We start from the raw sequence: 17,918 nt of genomic DNA, 5'->3' as shown, positions 1-17,918 counted from the left end.
TTAAATAATAAAAAAAAAAATGCATAAACAAAAAAACAAAATATCCCAGCAAATTAATTAGCGGCGGCGATTGCTACGCCTTGGCTGGGCAGGGGCAGGGGCACGGGCAGGGGCACGGCCACGGCCACGGCCACGCCGTCGCGGAGGATGTCCATTGGGGGGGGGTGAGCTGGGGAAGGAGGAGCCTCCTGGGGGGGTTGAGCTGGGGAAGGAGGAGCCTCCTGGGGGGGTGAGCTGGGGAAGGAGGAGCCTCCTGGGGGGGTGAGCTGGGGAAGGAGGAGCCGCCCCTGCTGGCCTGCCCTCCATGGCCCCTGCAATGCGAGTGAGACAGGCAGTGAGGGCAGCCGCATTGGCCTGGCCAGACCTTGTATTGTCCTGCACAGCCTGGGTCAGGGCACTCAGCTCATGGGCCACGCGTGTTGTGGCGGTCTGTATGTCGTTCAAACATGTAATGACCGCCGTTGAGTTGGTGGCCACATCACCGAGTGCCTCCATCATTTCACCCTGGCTGTGCTCCATCTGCGTAAGTTTTTCCAGTATTTTTCCAAGAGTGCGGGTCTGCCGGGCATTGTCCTTCACCACACTGGCCGACAGACGCTCGCCCACAGCCACGGTCTCCTGGGTTGGCCCCCTGGCTGCCGCTGAGTCTTGCGGGCCTGGAGGAGGGGAGAGAGTGACCCTGGTGACTGAAGGCCTGTTGGGGGAGAAGTGGGAGGGGCTACCCCTGATGGTGGCCTGACTGGTGCCAGCCTCAGGGGTAGCCTCAGGGGAAGACTCAAAGGTCATCATATCAGTGGCCAGGAGGACTTCCCGGCCAATCTGCATATTTTCCTCCTCCTCCCCCTCATCATCCTCCTCCCACTCATCCTCCTCCCCCTCAACCTCCTCCCCCTCAACCTCCTCGCCCTCAACCTCCTCATGAGTGGAGGTTTGGCCAATCCCCTCCCCTGGGGAATCCTGCCCTTCTTGGGACTCATCATCAGCCTGTCTTGGGGGTGGTGCTGCAGCCTGGCCCGATGGGCCTGCAACCTCCTGGCCTGCAACCTCCTGGCGTGTAACCTCCTGGCGTGTAACCTCCTGTCCTGCAACCTCCTGGCCATCTGTGGAGGACACAAAACAATCACATGTTTGAGGAACCACACACTTGGCACATCTTCCCTTCCCCCCACCCACACATGCTAATCAACAGAGAATAAACAAAAAAACCTACCTGTCCTCCTAGGAACATCTGACGTATAGCCAGGCAGGCCCACCACCTGCTGTGGGTGGAAACACTGGGCCACTGCCCATTCCTCCTCCGTCAGTCTGACTGGGCAGGGTCCCCCTCCTCCAGTGCCCCTGGTATGGGCGTCGATCCTTGCCATCTTATTCCGGACGACGCTTCTCAGATCATTTATTTTTTTCTGTATGCCAGCGGGGGTCCTAGTCTCCCCCCCCCCCGCCGCATTGATCTGGTCGGTGATTTTTTTTATAAGCTGCCTCCTCCTGGCCGGGGTGGTGTTCTGGCTCTCAGGGCCATGCAGAAATCGCCCATATTTCACAATGCCCCGAGCAAGAATTTGCTTCTCTCCCAGGGTGAAATTAAGCTTCCTGCGTTTGGGGGGCATCACATACACCACCCAGCAACAACAAACACACCCGACAAACAATCTACAATACACACCCAAAAACCTGACAAAAATATATACCACAAAAAACTAACCAAAATCTAAACACACAAGGACACAGCTAATAGTAATTCAAAAACAAACACGCACCAACAAACAAACAAAAAACAAACACCAAAAAACAATCACCAAAAACAATAACAAACAAATTAAATAAAGACACTTCTCAAAAACAAACAACAACTAGACTCTCCAACTCCTCAAACACTTTTCTCACAAACACAACTTACCAACACACAAACAAACAGAGCAGAAGCAAATTGCTCATGGAAGGGGAACAATGGGATATACTTTTGCAAGGGAAGTGTGTGTGTGTGGTGCTTTTTACACACAGGGCGATCCTCAAACTAAGTACACTTGGCCTTTTACCTATCTCACTGATTGCGCCGAGACCAGTTCTGCACATGCCCAGTGAGGTCCCGATTCGTGCGCGCATGCGCAGTACGGCCGGCGCCTCATTTGCATGGGGTCACGGCTCATTACAATGAAGCACGCCCACTTCCTTCCCACTTGCAAAAACCCCGCCTTACGCCTCTGAATTTAAGTTACGCTGGCGCAAATTTAGACGCAAATGCGCTGTGGATACGGCACTTACGACACCAACTTAGGGCAACGTAACTTAAATGACATAAGTTAGGACAAACTAAATTTGCACCGCTGGCTGAGGATCTGGCCCTTTGAGTTAAATGTAAGTGATTTTAAAGTGGTGAGATCATTATTGATCCAGTTATAAAATAGGGTCCTATCTAGGAATGCAGGGGGGAATCTGGGGTCGCCATGAGAGAGTAACTACACCTGGGTTTTTTCTCATTCCAGATGAATCTATTAATTTCACGTTGGAGAGCTTCTAAACAAGTTTTAGGGACATTGATAGGTAGTGCTCTGAAGTAGTAGAGTAACTTAGGGAGGATGGTCATCTTAACCACTTAAGCCCCGGACCAATATGCAGCCTAAAGACCCAAGGTGTTTTTACAGTTCGGGACTGCGTCGCTTTAACAGACAATTGCGCGGTCGTGCGACGTGGCTCCCAAACAAAATTGGCGTCCTTTTTTCCCCACAAATAGAGCTTTCTTTTGGTGGTATTTGATCACATCTGCGGTTTTTAGTTTTTGCGCTATAAACAAAAATAGAGCGACAATTTTGAAAAAAAAGCAATATTTTTTACTTTTTGCTGTAATAAATATCCCCCAAAAACATATATAAAAACATTTTTTTCCTCAGTTTAGGCCGATACGTATTCTTCTACCTATTTTTAGTAAAAAAAATCGCAATAAGCGTTTATCGATTGGTTTGCGCAAAATTTATAGTGTTTACAAAATAGGGGATAGTTTTATTGCATTTTTATTTTTTATTTATTTTTTACTACTAATGGCGGCGATCAGCAATTTTTTTTCGTGACTGCGACATTATGGCAGACACTTCGGACAATTTTGACACATTTTTGGGACCATTGTCATTTTCACAGCAAAAAATGCATTTAAATTGCATTCTTTATTGTGAAAATGACAGTTGCAGTTTGGGAGTTAACCACAGGTGGCGCTGTAGGAGTTAGGGTGCACCTAGTATGTGTTTACAACTGTTTGGGGGTGTGGCTGTAGGAATGACGTCATCGATCGTGTCTTCCCTATAAAGGGAATGACGCGATCGATGCGCCGCCATAGTGAAGGACGGGGAAGCCGTGTTTACACACGGCTCTCCCCGTTCTTCAGCTCCGGGGAGCGATCGCGACGGAGCGGCTATAAACAAATAGCCGCGCCGTGGTCCCGGATCGCTCCCCGAGCGGACCCGACCTCCGCATGTAGCGGGGGGGGTCCCGATCGGACCCCCCACCCGCTAATAGGCGAGGACGTACGTGTACGCCCATGTGCCTGTACGTGCCATATTGTGGACGTATATGTACATGCGGGGGTCGGGAACTGGTTAAAGGAGTTGTAAAGGAAAAAAAAAATTGGCAAAAATTTATGTTTGCAAGGTAGACAGACAGAATAGTGTAATGATTCTGTTAAAAAATGAGTAAATACCTATTAAATTCCTTCATCTATATCACCTCCAGCGTTCTAGTTTCTGTTCTCTCATTCACTTCCTGGTTTGCGGCGCTCGTTCATGTAAGAACTACATTTCCCAGTATGCATTGCGGCACGCCCAGTAATTCACACCTCCTTGAAGTCTCTAACACGTAGAGAGCGTCCAGCCGCACAGATGTAGTTTCCAGGAGGGGGCGAGCACGTCACTGACCACCGCAGTAAAGCCTCCCTTCACTGTGGTGAGTTACAATCAGACAAGAAGGAAGTGAACAGAACGGAGAAGAAATAAAACAACTTCTGAGCAAAAACGAACAATGAGAAAGCGAAAAGAGGAATGTCTGCAGGTAAAGGATGCTTATTATGAAAACATTTTTTTTCCTTTCAACCCCTTTAAAGGCGCATATCCTGCCTAGGTAAGAGATATGATAAGGCAACCATACTTTAATCAGTGAGCTAATATGAATAAGGGGAGATAATTTGGTTTGTACAATAAGTTATGTGAGGCTGTAATATAGACTCTAAGATATTTGTGAGTGAGGGGACCATATAAAATTTAAGTATTTTTTCAATAGTGATAGTAGATCAGGGGGACAGTTAATTGGCAGAATAGAACATTTACTCGTGTTGATAAATAGACCAGAGAGTTTGTGGAATGAATGAAGTTCTGAGAGGAGATTAGGGATTGAAGTAAGTGGGTCTGTTAAAAACAAAAGGGCGCCATCAGCATATAAACTAAGTTTAAAGTGGTGGGGGTCTTTACAGTAGCCGTGAATGTTGGTATCTTGAAAAGGGTGCTGTTGCCATCTTCTCTGTTCCCTCAGACTGCGTCTGGATGATGGGGTAGACCAAATGGGTGAAGATCTTGGGGTTACAGGAAAACGGTGTGGTGGTTCTCTTGTTCCAACAGGCCCAGCTTGATTAGCAGATCTTTCCCTTCAATAACATTGTATACGTGGTATGTAGTACCATTATGCAGTATAGACAGTTTGAAGGGGAACCTCCATCTGTATTTGATTCTAGCTGATTGAAGGATACTTCTGACCTCTTTCATCCTGCGTCTGCAATCTAAGGTTGCAGAGGAGATGTCAGGGTAGATCTGAAATTTAACCCCATCCAGGTTTATATTTGGGGTATTTCTGGAGGCTCTCATGATATCTTCCTTGGTGACAAAGTCTTTCATACACATTATCACATCTCTGGGAGGTTTATCTGGTGTTGGCTTGGGACATAGTGCTATGTGCAACCTGTCACAGGCAAAAGCTGATAGTGGTTTATCTGGTACAAGATTATGGAACAGCTTTGTGATAGCCTGGTTCAGATCTGTGATCGATTCTGGGATACCATGCACTCTAATGTTATTGTGCCTGTTCCTATTGTCCAAATCCTCCACGTGTGCTTGCATGAAAGAGAAGCTATCAGCCAATGTCTCAGGCCTCGTACACACGACAGAGAAACTCGACGTGCCAAGCCCGTCGAGTTCCTCGACGAGTTCCTTGTTGAACTTGTCGAGAAGCTCGGCAGGCTTGCTTTGCGTACACACGTAACATACCAAAATCTGGTCGTTCTCCGGCGCGATGACGCTCACGACGTATGACGCGACTATAAAGGGGAGGTTTGATTTTGTTGGCGCCACCCTTGGGGCTCCTTTTGCTGATTCCGTGTTTACGCGTGTTAGTAAAAGTTTGGTGAGTGACGATTCGTGCTTTTCAGTCTTTGTGCTTTCAGATTGATCTCTGCCGTTCAGTTTGTACTTGTGTGGGTCGTATCTAGGCAATCGAGACGTGCGGTCAGGTCGTATTGTTTTACATTGCGGTCCTGTCCCCGCGTTTTTCATTGTCAGGGTCGTTCTTCATAGGTCTTGCTGTTCTTCACTGCGGTCTGTTTAGTGCAATTCTGATTTGTCGTTCGTAACTAGCCTTGTAGCCATGTTGCAGGCACCTAGTCGTCGCCGACTTCGTGCTAAGCATCTTCTGAGTATAGGTCTGTTTGTTTATGACCTAGACGATGAGGAGTTCATGAACAGGAGGAGGACACGTTCATGGACCAAGAATTGGTTGCTCCGTAGGAACCAATTCTCTCACATGCCTTTGCTGCGGGAGCTTCAGGAAAATAATCCTGTTGATTACAGGAATTTCCTGAGGATGTCTGATCCCGTCTTTCAGCACCTGTTGGCTTTGGTGTCCCCCTATATTACCAGGCAGGACACCGTTATGCGGGAAGCCATCAGTGCTGAGCAGAGGCTAGTTGCCACCCTCCGTTATCTGGCAACTGGGAGAAGCCTTCAGGACTTAAAGTTCTCGACGGGCATCTCCCCCCAGGCTCTGGGCCTCATCATTCCTGACACCTGCTCTGCCATCATCCAGGTTCTGCAGGAGGAATATATGAGGGTAAGTTTTCTCCTTTAATATCACATTTTATGTCTATAATGTATGCTAATGTCTTGTAGTTATCTCCTCCTTCCCTAATTACCATGTCTGGAATATGCTGTGAATGTCCCCTTTTCCCCCATGCATGATGTAAACTTTGATGCCCCTTTTTTGGCCTACATGCATATTTCCCATCACTTACCTCACCAGCATGCTATCCTGGGCCCCAACCTACCTAGTCTAGTCACTTCCCAATGTATTGTGTTATATCCATTGTAATGTCCCCCCCTCCCCTCCAAAATGTGTTGTAAAGTCTATGTTCACCAATAATCAAAATTAAATTTTTTTAGTACTCCCAAACTCATCTAGCCCTCCCCTCCAAAATGTGTTGTAAAGTCTATGTTCACCAATAATCAAAATTAAATTTTTTTAGTACTCCCAAACTCATCTAGCCCTCCCCTCCAAAATGTGTTGTAAAGTCTATGTTCACCAATAATCAAAATTAAATTTTTTTAGTACTCCCAAACTCATCTAGCCCTCCCCTCCAAAATGTGTTGTAAAGTCTATGTTCACCAATAATCAAAATTAATTTTTTTTAGTACTCCCAAACTCATCTAGCCCTCCCCTCCAAAATGTGTTGTAAAGTCTATGTTCACCAATAATCAAAATTAAATTTTTTTAGTACTCCCAAACTCATCTAGCCCTCCCCCAAACTTGGGCACTGGCCCATCAGAGGGGGTGTTTAATGTGTTAATTGGCAAAATATATTTAGATATAATATGCTAGTTCCCAGAAATGTTATAATGCTTATAATGTCTTTGTATAATCTGCTTGCAAGGTTATGGGGCTAATTTTTTATTTTTTTCTTCCCCAGCTTCCGTCCACACCACAGGAGTGGCAGTCTGTGGCTTTGGACTTCCAGACCCGATGGAACTTCCCCAACTGCGGGGGAGCCATCGACGGGAAGCACGTCCGCATCGTGCCTCCACCCCGTTCAGGATCCCAGTTCTTTAATTATAAGGGGTTCAACAGTATTGTGCTGATGGCGGTGGTGTCAGCACAGTATGAATTCCTTTTTGTGGATGTCGGGATGAATGGACGGGTATCGGATGGGGGAGCCTTCAGGCAGACGGAGTTCGCGCTTCGCCTTCAGGATGATGATCTGTCATTGCCACCGGATGACCAGAATGTAGAAGGCCTGCCATTTGTTTTCCTGGCTGATGAAGCGTTTGCCCTGGGACCCCATCTTATGAGGCCATTCCCTCAGCGCACCCTCACCCCAGAGAGGAGTGTCTTTAATTTCCGGCTGGGCCGAGCACGTAGAGTGGTTGAGAACGCTTTCGGCATCATGGCCAGCCGGTTCCGCCTTTTCCTCACCTCTCTCCACATGGCGGAATATAAGTGGAATACAATTATTTTTGCCTGCTGCATTCTCCACAATTTTTTGCGGAGACAATCTCCAAATTATATGGCCCTGGTTGGGCCCGAGGCACAACATTTGACCCCTGCAGAAACTTTGGCGGGCCTTGAAGCTGGCCACACAGGACTGCCCCCCCAGAGTGCCCGTGAAGTCCGGGACAAATACATGGACTATTTCATGGGTAGGGGGGCAATACCATCTCAATCAAATTTGCCCTAATTGTAGCTTTGAAAAAAATAAATCATAATCTTTTTTCTAAACTTGTTATGTCTTGCTTGTGTTGTTTGGAGTTCTTTACTAAGTGTAACTAAGTGTATTTTCATTATCAACTAGCAAACATTTCCCAGGTGACCCCCAAACCAAACACATCGAAAATTTTAAGTATTTTAGGAAAAACACCACACACTTTTTTGATGTTCAAAAGCTCTTTATTTTCTTAATTTTTTTATTTTTAATTTTTCATAAATACCCTTCAAAAATTTTTGGTATATTTTCTCATACAATATACAATCATTTTTGTCTTTTTGTTGGTCATTTTTCTCATACAATATACAATCATTTTAGTAATTTTGTGGGTGATTTTTCTCATACAATATACAATCATTTTTGTATTTTTTTTGTTTTTTTTTCTCATACAATATACAATCATTTTTGTATTTTTGTGGGTGATTTTTCTCATACAATATACAATCATTTTTGTCTTTTTGTTGTTTTTTTTTCTCATACAATATACAATCATTTTTGTATTTTTGTGGGTGATTTTTCTCATACAATATACAATCATTTTTGTATTTTTGTGGGTGATTTTTCTCATACAATATACAATCATTTTTGTAATTTTTTTGGTTTTTTTTCTCATACAATATACAATCATTTTTGTAATTTTTTTGGTTTTTTTTCTTAATAAACATTAAAATCTGGTTATATTATTTTTTTTTTTTTTTTTTTATAAAATAAAGTATAAAATCTGGTTATATTATTTTTTTATTTTTTTTTTATTAAATAAAGTATAAAATCTGGTTTTATTATTTTTTTGCTTTTTTTTTTATAAAATAAAGTATAAAATCTGGTTTTATTATTTTTTTGTTTTTTTTTTATTAAATAAAGTATAAAATCTTGTTTTATTATTTTTTTGTTTTTTTTTTATTAAATAAAGTATAAAATCTTGTTTTATTATTTTTTTTTTTTTTTGAATTAAATAAACATCAAAATCTGGTATTTAAAATTTTTTTGGTTATTTTTTTCAGATTCAGACTCTCCCCAAAACATCCAATAAATTTTTTAATTTAGTTTCCACCCTCCTTGCTCTTTCGTTTATTTTTCTGTTGGCCAGATGTATCTCCTCCACCTCTTCTCTGCAGGCCCATATTTCGGAGATCAGCATCTGTTTAGTATGCCTGTCCAAGCCACCACCTGATCCTGAAATGTGGGACAAAACAATTTTTTTTAATTAGGCAGGCCTACATCTACATTACCTGAAGCTGGGTTAGTTATATGTTACTTTACCTGATGTGGTGGCAGGCTGCGCATCATCACCATCCCTCGGGGGTGTGGCTTGCTGGACTTCTTGCTCCCTTCTTGCTTCATGACGCCCTACGAGAATGAAGAAAATGGAAACAGTATTTTTAGAGCTTATAGGCCTGAAAGAGGAATATGATTCACTTTATAAAATTTCTGGGACTATTGATGTTTAGAAAAACCCCTCAGGGCAAAACACAGGATTGAAGGCATTCACAAAGATCCTGACAAATCTTGTAGCTTTGGTCTACTTTTAAACATGTAAGCCAACAAAGTATACACTGGATCACCTCAGCTCTGTGTGAAGCCCAAAATGGGTTATTAAAGGGGACAACAATTATGCAAATGAGTCCACATGTGTCACCGACTGCTGAGCAGACTCTCCTTTTACTGTATATTTAATTATTAAAAAAAGTTTTGTGGTTTTAATAGCACATCTACATAATTTTCACGATTGATCTCACCACAATTTTAAAAAAATGTCATAATTTGTAGGATTTTAAACACAATATTTAGTCGTTCCGAATGGACGTCCAGTTTGACGACAAATTATTGTGCATAAAAAAATATTACAGTACAACCTGAAATAAAAAACACATGGCGCGGAACAAATCTTACAAAATATATAACAAACTTACTTCTTCTAATCACTCTCCTGATCCTCTTCATTTGTTCCGGCTCACGTTTCTTAAGGTCACACCACCTTTTCCGGATCTGTTCCTTGGACCTTTTCACTCCAAATTTCTGATGGAGACTCCTCCTCACCTTCTCCATTATTTGGGCCTTGACCTTATTAGGGTACTTATATGGCCCATGCCTCCCATCGTAGTCCTCTGCTTTGAGGATGAGGACCATCTCCACCATTTCCTCAAAGGTCATGTTGGAGGCCTTACAACGGATTCGCCGTGCTGCCATATTCTCCATGTGCTTCCAACAAAAAAAGATGGAAAAGGGGCGGGGAAAATACGACACCATGAACGTCAGGGGCGGGGAGACGTGCGTAAAGTACCACATGCGCGTGTATAAAGGGCTACCACGTGAGTAAAAGGGGCGTTCACAGTTTGTGGAAGACGGCGGAGATAACGATCGGGTCAAAGACCGGTATGTAACTACATTTTACATGTTTTTCTTGATTGAATGATTTTGTGGCCTACATCTTAGGTTCATAAATTAAAACATAGCCAGTTTGAAATTTGAAGGTAATGGTCCGCTATAGTGCCGTCGTACGTAAACAACGCTTTGATTATGCATTTTGATCCAACTACTGTTGTGTGGGCAATCTCGGTTCTCATCAGGATGTCTTATAAAAACAAGTCGGTTTAAACATGATGCAAATGGTCGCTTTTATGTCTTGACCAAACTATATCGGGAGTGCTTTTCTCTAACTAACGTTTCATACACAAATGAGGATGAGATCTGGCTTATTAGTTCGACACAACTGGTCATCTGTTTCCTAGGAACTGACCCAACATGATCTGCTGCCAATTCCACCTTGTCGTTTTTGCGACGGAAGATAAGGGGCGGGGGGGAAACATCAATTTTTTTTAAGCATGGGCGGATGTCGTGTGCGGAGTGTATATAAGGCTCGAACACATGTAGCGTCCATACGACCGGGTTGCGTAAGAAAGACGTTTGAACGACAAGCGTGTAGGTATGCTTCGAACTTGGGACAGCAGTGGCATATTCAGGAAAGACAGACATTTAAAGGAGCAATAAGCCAAAATAGTTTGGGGCAGAAATAACTAACTTTACATTATATCAGTCTTGATTTCATGTCCTCATTGTCCCTTTTTGCTTTTAAGCAGCTGTAATCATTTGCATAAATCATCACTTCCTGGTTCTGCTCCCTCTCAAATTTATCAGGGGAGCTTGTCACTGTGGTCTAAGCTGTGTGTCTAAAAATCAACCAAAACAATGCTAATAATTTTAGAAATTAAAATATGCCCTGCTTTTATTTTTTTGGGGTTCTGTGTGTCTCTTTACTTCACAGAAACAATAAATACATTTAAAAACAAAAGTGAAACTAGAGGCACATTATATGTATGCACTTGTATGTCTCTAGACACTGTAAACAGTCATTTCCTCAAAAAATATAGTTATCCATTAGTGACCCTTTAAGGGCTAGCTTGTGAGAAAGAGTAATTGACTTTATAGATTGTGTAGTGACATTATTTTTTTATCCTTGGTTTTGGACAGGAAAAGATGAATCTCTTTAACCGACCCGACTTCTTGGAGATCTTCATTGATAGGTGGCAAGAACTTCCTGTTCTGTGGGCCACCAAAGACCCCATCTCTAGAAATAGAGAATTGCGCAAAACTGCACTGGAGAGCCTGCTCCCACTTGTGCGGAGACAGGTGGGGTTTGATGTGACAACTGAACAGTTGGAGGTCAAAATTGGGACCTTGAGAGGCACCTACAGGAAGGCACGCAACAAGGTCTTGGCTTCGATGAGGTCTGGAGCTGGAGCAGGGCGGGTATTTAAACCCAAGTTGTGGTACTACAGCAAACTGAGCTTCCTGGATGAACACCTGGAGGTAAGGGAGTCACTTTCTAGCCTTCGCCCCAGAAGCCGCAGAAGGTCCAGCCTTCCCTCCAGCCAACCTGCTGCTCCCTCTGCAGAAGAACCCTCTCAGCAGCCTTCCATCCTGGATGAAGATCCGGATTTGCCCAGCTGGAGCCAGGTATATAGTACTTTCAATGTGCAAATGTGTGGTGTTTAAATGTTGTTAAAGAGATGTAAATTAAGATATTAAAGGTAAATAAAAATTAGATCTAAAAGTGTTATTCCTAAAATTTGTCAGTATTGGCCATGAATTTTTGTGGTGTGATTGACCATAAAACATGGGTCAGAATGATTGGCTTAGCTAAGTCGTGACAAAAAAAAATGCAACAGTCAGGAGCTTAAATAAATAAATAAATTTTTTTTTAAAATAGTAAAACTTTACTTTTTTTCCATACACAGGACGAGACCAGGCAGCAGGAGGATCAGGAAAATGCCAGGCAGGAGGAGGACAGGGTGAGTGGCTTGGACGAGGCTGCAGGCCCAAGTATCTTGGACGTGTTGGCAGGCCCAAGTATCAGTAACGTGGTGGCAGGCCCAAGTGGAGCGGATGAGGTGGCAGGCCCAAGTGGGTTGCACGAGGTTGCTGGGCCAAGCACAAGATGCCAGGTGTCTCCTCTTCGTCTGCGTCCGAGAAGGCAGGTGAGGGATACAAGGGTGCGTGACGCCTCACTAGCCCTCATTCGGGACGCCCATGCAACCCTGCAACAGCCTCCCACTGCTCAGGAGGGATTTGTCACAGTGGTTTTGGCCAAAATGTCAGAAATGACATTAGACCAACGCCTCCTCTTTGAGGGCCTCCTCATCACCCTCGCAAATCAGGGGGTGAGGGGTCTTCTCACGGAGGACACTGTGATTTGCCGCCATCCCCATCCTCACACACCACATAACTCCCAAGCTCCCCCACCTTCTTCTTCTTCTCATGCTCCTTCTCAAGCTCCCCCACCTTCTTCTTCTTCTTCTTTTTCTCATGCTCCTTCTCAAGCTCCCCCACCTTCTTCTTCTTCTCATGCTCCTTCTCAAGCTCCCCCACCTTCTTCTTCTTCTCATGCTCCTTCTCAAGCTCCCCCACCTTCTTCTTCTTCTTCTTCTCCTGCTCCTTCTGAACATTCTTCTTCCTCTTCTTCTCCTGCTCCATCTGAACATTCTTCTTCCTCTTCTTCTCCTGCTCCATCTGAACATTCTTCTTCCTCTTCTTCTCCTGCTCCATCTGAACATTCTGCTTCCTCTTCTTCTTCTACTACTCCTCCTCCTTCTACTGCTCCTCCTCCTTCTACTCCTCCTTCTACTGCTCCTCCTCCTTCTACTCCTCCTCCTTCTACTGCTCCTCCTCCTTCTACTCCTCCTTCTACTGCTCCTCCTCCTTCTACTCCTCCTCCTTCTACTGCTCCTCCTCCTTCTACTCCTCCTCCTTCTACTGCTCCTCCTCCTTCTACTCCTCCTCCTTCTACTGCTCCTCCTCCTTCTACTCCTCCTCCTTCTACTGCTCCTCCTCCTTCTACTACTCCTCCTCCTTCTACTGCTCCTCCTCCTCCTCCACCTCCTCCTCCACCACCGTCGGCTACTCATCCTCCACCACCTTCGTCTACTCCTCCTCCTGGCATGAGTACTACCCCTGTGGCACCACCTCCAGCCAGGCAGAAGAGGAAGGCTGCTGAGAAGGCTGCAGAGAAGGTGAAAGAGCAGGCTGCAGGGAAGCCACCAAGGAAGGCCTTGAAGAAATCAAGAAAGTGACTCCCTTACTTCCATGTGGTGTACCAGAGTTCAGGCTGCTGTAGTACCACAACCTGGTGACATCTGCCTGCCCTGCTCCAGTTTCTGACCTCGGGGAGTCCAAGACCTTGATGCGTGACTTCCTGAATGAACCTCTCAAGTCCCCATTTTGGCCTCCAACTGATCACCAGTCACATCAGGCCACACCTGGCTGTGCACAAATGGCAGCAAGCTCTCCAGTGCTGACTTTTGCATATAAAAAAATTTTTTATTACCAAAATAAATGGTACCTTTTTTTTTTACAGTTCATACTTGTCCTTGTATTTTTTTACATTTCAATTTTGCAAGTGAGAAGGCAGGTTCTTTTAAATTTTTTAAAAATTGGATATAAGGTGTAATTTGAAAGGGACACATGAGATAAGACAAAGCAATAAGGTTTCTATGGGGGGAACTTGACATTACAAAAAATAAAAGGATTTGCATTTTTTTAAAAATTAAAATTAAGGTGATTAAAAGCAGGATTTAAAACACACGACCAAAATAAGGTGACAATAAAATAAAAAAAAAATATTGAGTCGAGTAAGAAAAAGGTTCCACCTAATTTTAAGGAACTCTGTGTGAATATCGTAAATAAAAATTATTATATTGCTGTTTTGTGCCCTTAGAAAAAATTGTGTAAAGCGATGCAAATAAACGATTAAATAATGTTGGAAGCGACACGAATGTGCTATCTCCATTCCAAACGCTAGTTTTACCTATGTTGGTCTCCAGTGTCTAAGTTTTTGACAGGTTTCTTAGCATACACACGACCGAGTTTCTCGTTTAAAAAACAGCCCGATGAAGAACTCGTCGAGCCAAAATCCACTGCCATCGAGAAAATAGAGAACCTGCTCTCTATTTGCTCGACGAGTTCCTCGGCGGCTCCATCGGGCCGAAAATGTACACACGACCGAGTTTCTCGACAGAATCCGGCTCTTCACCGAGATTCTCGACGAATTCTGCCGAGAAACTCTGTCGTGTGTACGAGGCCTCATAGTCTTTCCTGACATCATTGTGTACAAGGGTTAGTTCATCATGCTTAGTTTTTAAGTATGTCAGTGCGGCCTCCTATACTAGCAATCTCCTGTGTGAGTGCATTGGTGAAGCTCCTGTTCCAACTTGCCCACTAGTTTTTCATAGATAGCAGACAAGCTAGCATCAAGGTCAGACTTGGAGAGTGGCTGTGGGTACTCACTGTCTCTGGATGGCAAAGCTGGAGTCTGTGAGGGGCTGCTGGAAGCCGCATGGTGTCCGGCACCATTTTGGGACATCTTCCTCTCCAGGTCCAGGAGATAGTTTGTGATCATGTGCTGAGAGCAGCGATTTCGCATTTTTTTGCCGGATGACATGCACAGAATTGTCCCACGGGGGTGATGGGTGAAAGCAGTGGGTTTTTGCTGCAAAATAGCCCCGGGAATTTTGCCTGGCTCTCCTGGTCAGACGGAGCTCACGTCTGTCCCGCATTGTGCTGTGCATGGGCCCTCTGGCCAGTGGCGGAACTACCGCCATAGCGACCCACGCGGGCGCTATGGGGCCCGCAGCTGAGTGAGGATCAGGGGGGCCCGGTAAGGATAAGAGCATCGCCGGCATGCAGGCCGCCGGCGCCGACTCACTGGCTGCCGAGTGCGCTCCTGGCTCCCTTTCCTCTGTCCATCATGGAGGAGAATTGGTTCATTCCCCTGCGTGTGACGTCACGCCGGCGGCCGGTCTCCTGTTTGCATAATCGCATCACTCCCCCTCCCCACACCTTATTCATAGCTTCACACAAGCCTGCCTGTCAGCGCTGCAGGTCCGGGCAAAGTTTGTGACTTGTCAAGTTACAAAGCAGGTGATTGGTTGCTAGAGACAATGGGGCAGTCCCAGCAACCTTTAACTTGAAAAGTCACGCCCTTTGTCTGGACCTGCCATGCGGTGCTTCCTGGCTGTGAATAAGATAGGACAGTGTGGAGAGGGGGAGGAAGGGGGGAATGCTGCGTTAATGAAAGGGACAGGCTGACTCCGCAAAGGACTGTGATGGATGGAGTCTGTAATGGGGGGGATGTCTGAGATGGAGTGGGATCTGTGGTGGAGTGGGGTCTGATAGGGGGATCTGTAATGGAGTGGGGTCTAATGGGGAAGATCTGTGGTGAAGGGGGGTCTGATGGGGAAGATCTGTGGTGAAGGGGGGTCTGATGGGAGGGAGCTGTGGTAAAGCGGGGTCTGTAATGGGGTGGATATTTGATGGAGTGGGGTCTTATGGGGGGATCTGTGGTCGAGTGGGGTCCGTAATGGGGGTGGATCTGTGATGGAGTAGTGTCTGATGGGGGGGGGGGGATCTGTGGGGGTCTGTGATGGAGTGGGGTCTGATGGGGGGAATCTGTGGTGGAGTGGGGTCTGTAATGGGGATGGATCTGTGATGGAGTGGGGTCTGATAGGGGGGATCTGTGGTGAAGTGGGGTCTGTAATGGGGGCGGATCTATGATGGGGGGGGGAATCTGTGGTGGAGTGGGGTCTGTAATGGGGATGGATCTGTGGTGGAGTGGGGTCTGTAATGGGGATGGATCTGTGGTGGAGTGGGGTCTGTAATGGGGATGGATCTGTGGTGGAGTGGGGTCTGTAATGGGGATGGATCTGTGGTGGAGTGGGGTCTGTAATGGGGATGGATCTGTGATGGAGTGGGGTCTGATGGGGGGGGATCTGTGGTGGAGTGGGGGTCTGTGGTGGAGTGGGGTCTGTAATGGGGATGGATCTGTGGTAGAGTGGGGGTCTGTGGTGGAGTGGGGTCTTTTTTTATTTTTTATTTTTTTTATTAAATATTTAACAAAAACTTGACATTCACTTTCACATTACTACATATAAATTTTGACAGACACATAGTGGTCTCCTTTTTTGATCCCTTATTTCAGTTATTCTATAGTGGCCATACGTCATTGTTTCTAGTACAGGTACTAATATGGTATGTAGAGGCCCGGGAGGTATGGAACCGGGGGGGGGGGGGGGGAAGAGAGGCGAGAAGAGAGAAAGAAAAAAAAAAAAAAGAGAATATTCTGACTGTGATTGGCGCATCCCCCTAATCAAGGATACCTGTGTGCACTACATATTTAAATTCTAATTTAAATTTCTCAGTGATTGCTATATAAAAAAAAAAAAAAAAAAATATCTAATTGTGACACAGCCCTCCTCTTGATCTTACTCTAGGGCCCAAACACCCTGTTTATTAAGAAAGCTTGTTTATATATATATATATATATATACAGACATATTGTACTAAACCATCCCAATTCTAGGGGGGCATCGCCTGCCCCATACTTCCACCCCTAGTAATTCGTGAAAGAAAAAAAAAAAAAAAACAACATATTCTACCTGTGATTGGCGCATCCCCCTAATCAAGGATACCCATGTGCACTACATATTTAAATTCTAGTTTAAATTTCTCAGTGATTGCTATATATAAAAAAAAAAAAAACATATTCTACCTGTGATTGGCACATCCCCCTAATCAAGGATACCCATGTGCACTACATATTTAAATTCTAGTTTAAAATATAAAAAAAAAAAAAAAAAAAGGGGAAAAAGAAAACAAAAAAACATATCTAATTGTGACACAGCCCTCCTCTTGATCTTAATCTAGGGCCCAAAACACCCTATTTATTAAGAAAACTTGTTTACATATATATACATATTATACTAGACCATCCCAATTCTAGGGGGGCATCACCTGCCCCATACTTCCACCCCTAGTGATTCGTGAGAAAAAAAAAAAAAATTAAATACAGAAAAAAGGAACTTAGTTTGTGAAAATATATATGAGGCCCCTCCTATCTACCCCAGCCCTCAGTGAGAAAGAGAGAGAAAAGAAAAAAAAAAAAAAAAAAAAAAAAAAAAGATAAATGGGGGGAGGGGGTGGCAATTTTAAGACTTCTCCCACGACAATACCCACCCCTCATCCCTCCCCTCTCCCCCCCTCCCTAAACCTTCTCCACCCCTCCCAGACCACCTCCTGTCCCCTCCTGGAGTTGCCATGGAAAGCCCACAGTTCCTCCATCTTCTGATTCTATCTATTTCCCCGGACCCCATTCCTCTATGGAGGTGCCTCTTTTTTCTTCCAGTTCTAGGAATAAGTATCTTAGCTCCGTTTAGTAGATGCGGGACCATAGACCCTCTATATTTTTTCTTTGACATTTCAGAATTATGGAATAGGCATTCCCAGGGATCCTGTTTCATTCAAATCCACTGATCTCCTTTATATATCCCAATACCTCCTTCCAATATTCCTGGATCAGGGGGCATTGCCACCATATGTGGGCATGGGAGTGGGGTCTTAATGGGGATGGATCTGTGGTGGAGTGGGGTCTGTAATGGGGATGGATCTGTGATGGAGTGGGGTCTGTAATGGGGGATGGATCTGTGGTGGAGTGGGGTCTGTAATGGGGATGGATCTGTGGTGGAGTGGGGTCTGTAATGGGATGGATCTGTGGTGGAGTGGGGTCTGTAATGGGGATGGATCTGTGGTGGAGTGGGGTCTGTAATGGGGATGGATCTGTGGTGGAGTGGGGTCTGTAATGGGGATGGATCTGTGGTGGAGTGGGGGTCTGTGGTGGAGTGGGGTCTGTAATGGGGATGGATCTGTG

Source organism: Rana temporaria, chromosome 3, assembly GCF_905171775.1.
Source record: "Rana temporaria chromosome 3, aRanTem1.1, whole genome shotgun sequence".
NCBI lineage: Eukaryota > Metazoa > Chordata > Amphibia > Anura > Ranidae > Rana > Rana temporaria.
The sequence above is the reverse complement of the archived record's forward strand: the minus strand, read 5'-3'. Positions refer to the sequence as shown.